The following is a 7,357-nucleotide window of genomic DNA, read 5'->3' as shown; positions in this document are numbered from 1 at the left end:
TTCTTTGCTCCTTCGGCCACATAAGCTGAATAGTATTGGAGAGAAAAGTGACCAATTTAAACCATCACTTTTCCCCGTCATAAAACCTGCAATTGTAGTAGTGAGAAGATTTATGTTTGAATCCCTCTTACCACTATGCAAACACAAAGCACGTGGTATATCTGTCAAAACACTGGATGGCATTTAAACATGCCCTGTATGCGGCTAAAGAGCCAATATAGTGCTTATTTAATGCCTGTATGCATCAGGCTTAGAAGCATTAATGATGCAGTAATAGGGTTTCTATGCAGCGGAAGTGCTGTTATAAGGTGTGTAAGCATTTGTAGTGCTATTATAATGCATGTAAGCATCTATGATGCTGATTAAGGGCTTATTATTAGTGCTTATGGTTACTTGGGTTACCATATAAAAAGTGTTCTGTGAAATTTTCAGCTTTCTAGGTCAATCAATTGTGGCCCAAAGACTATGTAGCAAATTACTATGAAGAAATTTTCAAAAATGTTCCAAACACGTTAGTTCTTTAATGTAAATACAAACTTATCACCTTATAGTGAAAACCTATTATTGAACTCATTATAAAGAAATTTGCTGAAGGGAATAATTCAATACGACAAATAGGAGAAGAGATATTCATATGGCATTATAGACCTGTAAACATCTACAAAAATCCCAAACACAATTAGCTCAAAAGAAATTTGTTTCTTAAGCAACATCCTTCCTCAAACTGTGAAAATGGGGTTTTACTAGGGCATGATAAGTTGGTACTTATATTACAGTACTAACGTGTTTGGAACAGTTTTCCAAATTTCTCCATACTAATTTCCATATAAACCCACATAGTCTATGAACCACCTTTAAATCACCATCTAGAAAGCTGAAAATTTTACAGAACACTATTTTCATGGTAAGGAAGATATGGGAGATTGGATTTTCAAACCTATTTAAATTTTGAACCGCCCTAGTATATGATATCAAATGTATGCATTGAGCAATAAATCCTTCATCTAAATCCAAAACCAATCCAAGATCGGCTCAATACACCTCGGAGAGTTAAGTGTTTTCGACCGTAAAATATCTGGTGAACTCGATTGCATTATTTTTTTTAAATAAAAATATACCCATTATATGATAAAATGACACAGAATATGTTTACCTCCATAATCCCCTATGCTCCAAACAAAATACGATTCTCAAATTTCCATTCACTCACTTTTCACGGCAGCGCGAGTCACGTTGGGGATAGGTAGACACTCAGAGAGTCTCGCTACCACCAGGCCTATCTCATAATGGCACTGAATGGACCCGACTGGTTTGGCAGGTATTGCGCGCGCACTCCCTCAATGGATTAATGCTCTCCCGCATAGTAGTGGCCCCAACAACAACTCGCTGGCGCAGGCTCCCACTCGGCTGCACTGAGTCACGTTGATTTAGTCGCTTTGCAACTCTCCTGTCGAGTGCGCGTCCCCCTTCGAATTCGCGAGCTTCCAATGTAGAGAACCATCGCCGTGTGATTTTTTTGCTCTTTGACCGATTCTTTCTTCCCTCGAACGTCCGGTCCGGTTCAACCCGCGATCGCCTCCGTCGTCTATCACTATATTAGTAGTCGCTGTCGTCATCGATCGTTGTCATCTCGGTCTGTCTGTATAGAATAGATCACTTTTTTGGGATTCTAAAGTGTGTTGTGTATATTGGTCGCAGATTTTGGTGTGTGCTTTTGGGTAGGTGGCGTAGAAGAGGGTTCTATTGCGATTGCGCATCGCATGCCGCCGGCGCTCATCGTTGTGAAGACTGTCGGTCCATGTCAAGGTGTGGCAGAAACCGATGTTGACGAAAAAATGACTATTGATTCTGCAAACACCCTTTGAAAGATACGGTATCCTGGCATCCAAATGTTTCATCGAGAGAAATGAAAGCAATAGTGATTTGAAGATGTAGTGCAATTTTCAAGGGATAATTTTATGTCTGCAAAAAAAATGCCCGTATACGGTGCATCATTAACTATTTATATTCAAATAAAAAAAAATTACATTCAAATTCAATAGATGTGATCTAATGTATCTAAGCATCTTCTCTGAGAATTCGAAGACATTTCGTTGAAGGGATCAAAAGTTACAGTGCACTATGGTCCAGGAATCAGTTTTACGCGGAAAACTGTATTTTGAGCTTTAGAACGAAACATTAGACAAAAACGGTCGTCTACAAAGTTGTTTGTATTAGTAAGATCCTTTATTTGGTGTTATTGAAAATTGGAGTGGACCATATTTTTATAGAAATTGTGTAACTAACTTTCTTATTTGTAGAAATAAAATTATACCTGCTTCCGCAAAGTTGTAGACCATTCAATTTCAAGAAACTTTGCCAAAAAAAGTTTTTTTTGTATCTATTAAATTGACCGATTTAGAGCTTTTTTTACGGTGACATAGGGTGGTGCCTATGCCTACTTTGATTGAGAATATCTCTGATTGGGGCAAACATAAAAAATATCTTTTCACGGCATTCAAAAGACAAAATAAGATTGTATATTATATCAAAAAATTACAGATGTGTTATTTTTGTAACTCTAATAAAATGTCTTGAAAAACATATATTTTTTTATCACAAAACTGTAATAACTTTTGAACTTAAATAGATATCAACAATCTTTTTGCATTAAAATTTGCGTTTTGGTTTGTTCTAAAAGTCGTTCATAGACGACTTTGACGAGAAACTAATATTAAAAAAAACTAGAGTTGAAAAACTTATTTTTGTTGGACCACCCTGTGATGATTGGGAAAAAATGCTCTAGATTGGTCAAATTTTAAGCTACAGAAAACTTTATTTGGCAAAGTTAATCAAAATTTTAAGTTCTACTGCTTTGCCTAAGAGTATATACCAGTATTTTTGCAAATAAAAAAGTTGATTATATGATTTGTGTGATATTGTGGACCACCCTAGTTTTAAATGACACAGCATGAAGGCTTACATATTTAGAAACAATTTTTTAGAAGATCATTTTTGTCAAAAATTTTATTTTCATGCTCAAAATGCAAAATAATAAAGAAATACATACTATGAAAATCTTCAAAATAGTTTTAGAGCCCTACCTTTCTTTTTTCAGATTTCTCTTCAAAGAAGCCTATGAACGACTTTAAGAACTTAACAAAACGCAAATTTTCATGCAAAAAGATTGTTGATATCTGTTTTAGTTCAAAAGTTATCACAGTTTTTCTACTTAAAACCCTTTGTTTTTCAGGGCATTTTATTAGAGTTACAAAAATAACACATCTGTAATTTTTTGATATTGATACAATTTTATTTTATCTTTTGAATGCCGTCAGAAGATAATTTTTATGTTTGCCCCAATCAGAGATATCCACAATCAAAGTGGGCATGTTTTTGAGAGAAAAACAACAATAACTTCCAAACGAAAGAAGATAGCGAGTTTCATCACTCACCAAATTACGCATTTTTTAAAGCTCTAAAACTATTTTATAGACTACTTTGATGAGAAATTTGAACTGAAAACTCTAGAGCCAGAAAACCAATTTTGTTCGGACCACCCTATGTCACCGTAGGAAAAAAGCTCTAAATCGGTCAATTTAAGAGATACAAAAAAAAACTTTTTTTGGCAAAGTTGCTTGAAATTGAATGGTATACAACTTTGCGGAAGCATGTATAATATAATTTCTACAAATAAGAAAGTTAGTTAAACAATTTCTGTGGTCCACCCTAATTTTCAATAACACCAAACAATAATACAAACAACTCTGTAGAAGACCGTTTTCGTCTATTGTTTCATTCTAAAGCTCGAAATGCATCTTTCCGCGTAAAACTGATTCCTGGACCACTGTGCAGTGGTTTGAGTATTTATTACCATATTCAAAAGGTTTATTCTAGGACCCACATAAAGTACATCGGGCAAGATGGAATGCAACGTTTTCAAAGTTGTGGAAATGCATTTTGGCATTTTTTTCTACGCTCAGATTTTATTCAGGCAGGACCGTTAAACATTAAAAAAAAGTTTGAAAATCCAGTCTCCCATACCTTTTTACCATAAAAATAGTGTTATTTGAAGTTTTCAGCATTCTCGGTGATGAATTAAAGGTAGCTCAAAGACGATGTATTTTTATATGTAAATTACTGAGGGGAAATTTTGAAAAATGTTTCAAACACGTTAGTAGTGCTATGATCTCATAGTAAAAAATCAAACCATCATAAAGAAAGTTACTCAAGAGAGCAATTCATTCCGATGGATGGGAGATTCATAAAAACATTAACTAAATCATTTATAGATCGAGAAAACATTCCATAGAAGCAATCTTCATTTAAAGCAATTCGAATGCCTCCAATAAAAGCCATCTAGAGGAAACGTCATGGAATACATAGAAAAATAGCAACAACTATTGTTTAAATGCAACTGCTTTGTACAATAGAATATTTTCTTTCGTGTTATGTCAATAATTAATATAAATATCTACAAGAAAACATTTGGAGCAACAATTTTGAAAATCATGATTTTTCGCGTGTTCACCAACCTTATGGGGCTTAATGAGCCATCTAATTTAATCGATTTTAATTAATTTTAGCATTTAACACAATTGTGACACTTGATTCAACCTATTTTCTAGCAGTGTCCCTCTTGTAATAGTGCGTTAAGATGACTATGCATAAAAAATTCTAGTATATATAGGCAAATAATTTTTACGTTTAAAGCACCATTTGTTTTAATTGCATATAGTATGGGACGGGGTTGGTGGTCTGATGGCTACCGCTTCTGCTTCATATGCAGAAGGTCATGGGTTCAATCCCAGGCCCGTCCCTTTCCTCGTACTTTGTAGTTGTATATCTCTCACTTGCTTCTATCTTCCATTCTAAATATATCACACTCAAACTATTCGTTCATAGCAAACGCTAGAACCAGAGACGGACAAGAAACCGTTTTCCTAACGCTTCCTACTTACACGCGCACGCCTTTCTTACGCCTGATATATAGGCAGTCTGCTATACCATGCCTTTCCCCCAATCCATACACTCCCGCATGAACTGACGTGGATGCAGTGGAATATACGGTCTACGTGGGAGTCAGTTCAATGCATCATCAATTCCTCCCCCTTCCCCTCATTGGTCTGCATTCTGACGTGGCAGGTGCCATTGTTGCCTAAAAATAGAAGATCACCAGCACTTATACACTGAGGATGCCTGTTAGTCCCAAGCAGTCATTCGGTTGGTTCCTTGTGTAAGTGCAGCTGATCTGGCGATACTGGAGTGCATCCACGGGCGGCCAATCAAGCTCAAGCTCAAGCTCATTTGTTTTAATTGCATATAGTAGGCTTATTTTGCCCTGTCTCTTAATTTTCATAATAATAATTTGTTTTCCATTAATTTTGTCAATGAATAAATATAATTTCACGCACGAATTGTTCAGTTACATCAGAAGTTTCAACTGTTTGGTGAAATTTAAAAACTGTCAAAATTATATGCTTTTTGCGACAAATGATAAATTCGAGTATTGTTACGAATTTTTATTGTGGTGACCATTTAATGCATCCTCTAGAAAGTCATACTGCCACTGGTAATCAGTGATGCAAAGTGACGAATATGTCTGCTGAACCGGAATAGAAATAAAATAAAATGCTTGCGAGCATCGGAATGCTGATTTACTCGTGTGTATCGTGCTCGTGAGTAAACGCACCTAAAGTGATTCGTGAACTCGTTCGTAGCTGTTCAGAGGCAGTTTGGAAAAAAAAGCTATTTCCCTATTTCCGGCCAACACGGCTCTAGAAAGTCATACTGCCAATGGACATCAGTGATGGAAAGTGGCGAATATGTCTGCTGAACCGGAATAAAAACAAAAAATGCTCGCGAGCATCAGAATGCTGATTTACTCGCGAGTAAACGAACCCAAAGTGATTCGTGAACGTGTTGTGGCAGTTTCGCTTTTGGGAAAAAGCTATTTCCCCAACGAGATATTTGGTTTTCAAGGATTTATGACTACAAACTGGTAGTTTACTGTCAATTTAAGGTGAAACATCTCGGAATCCAAAGATGGCCGTCACAATGGCCGACTTGTAACCCTACTCGCGTTTTCAAAGGCACAAAACTCGAGAAATAGAAAGCAAACGTTCCTGATCTCCTTATTTTAAGCTTTCTGCTAGTGTACAAAGCCAAAATAAAAAGCGCACTGTTGTTGGATGCTTTTTTAGCGAGATTTGTGCCTTTGAAGTTTTAGTGCAATTTTAGAAGTTGATTTTAAACTATTTCACCTTAAAGGATATACAATTGATTTGTCTGCCAAAACCATAATAAATCATACCTTGGTCGGTTATTCGCGAGTAAATGTTCGCGAACTTCTTGCTATTTCTTTTGGTATGTTCTCCTTAGCAGGTGGGTGCGAAATTACCCGAGGAGGAACAAATAACTCCCCAATAACTTATGCATACCATGTTTTGGTATCATACCTTTTATATCCTGTAAATATAAGAATAAAATAATATGTTATTCAGTCCACAGTTCGGGAAGTCCCTCCTCTGCGCCAACTGCAGCCAGTACTTATAGCTCAGAAATACCGTAGGTACGAACAGATAAAAGGTACCAAGTCGAAAGGTAGAACAATTAATATTACTTGAGATAGGTAGACATGACAGTCCATTCCCCTTTAGAAACTTTCTAATAACTCTTTAAAAGCCACCTACAAGTTGCAACAACTCATACAACAAACAATCGAAAATATATCCAAAGAATTCCACGATATTATCTGAAATGCGCAAATTTGCTAATTCCATGACTACAACAACTATTCATTCATTCAACAGCTATTCATTCATTCATACTATTTCTTCATTCATACTATTCAAATCATTGGATTTACTGCTCAACATTGCATTTGACAAATTCTCCAACACTAAAGAACGATTTCGTTCATCTCAATACAGCAATTGCTTCACAAAAGAACAACTCTGAAGAACAATTTGGGTTCAACTCAAATCGGCAATTTTACCACACTTTCAAAAACAGATACAATTGGCAATTCGCCACCCCAAAGAAAATCGATTATCTTCAACACACGTTCCCATGATCCTCGTCGCCACTTTTATATCCTGTAAATATAAGAATAAAATAATATGTTATTCAGTCCACAGTTCGGGAAGTCCCTCCTCTGCGCCAACTGCAGCCAGTACTTATAGCTCAGAAATACCGTAGGTACGAACAGATGATAAAAGGTACCAAGTCGAAAGGTAGAACAATTAATATTACTTGAGATAGGTAGACATGACAATACCAAAATTAGGTATGGTTCAGATGTCAATACCTCAATTTGGTATTATAATGGTATTGAAAAAAATCTTTAAAAAAATTAAAAATACTTCATTGAGGTATT

At 35.9% G+C, this 7,357-nt stretch overlaps 1 protein-coding gene across 4 annotated transcripts in view; it reads left to right on the top strand.

Annotated features, from left to right (window-relative positions):
• The first annotated feature begins 1,419 nt into the window (after nucleotides 1–1,419).
• Nucleotides 1,420–7,357, top strand: part of LOC5568488 (dnaJ protein homolog 1) — a 230,922-nt gene continuing 224,984 nt past the window's right edge. Inside the window, exon 1 of one of the 4 annotated variants that reach the window (XM_021846084.1) lies at nucleotides 1,420–1,633. The gene's annotated coding sequence lies outside the window, so the exon portion shown is untranslated. Of the gene's footprint in view, nucleotides 1,719–7,357 lie in introns of all 4 variants that reach the window. The other 3 variants (XM_021846085.1, XM_021846083.1, XM_021846081.1) reach the window with 3 other exon arrangements.

Source organism: Aedes aegypti, chromosome 2 (genome assembly GCF_002204515.2).
Source record: "Aedes aegypti strain LVP_AGWG chromosome 2, AaegL5.0 Primary Assembly, whole genome shotgun sequence".
In the NCBI taxonomy this organism is placed as follows: domain Eukaryota; kingdom Metazoa; phylum Arthropoda; class Insecta; order Diptera; family Culicidae; genus Aedes; species Aedes aegypti.
Note: the sequence above shows the minus strand (reverse complement) of the source record. Positions and strands in the feature narration are given on the sequence as shown.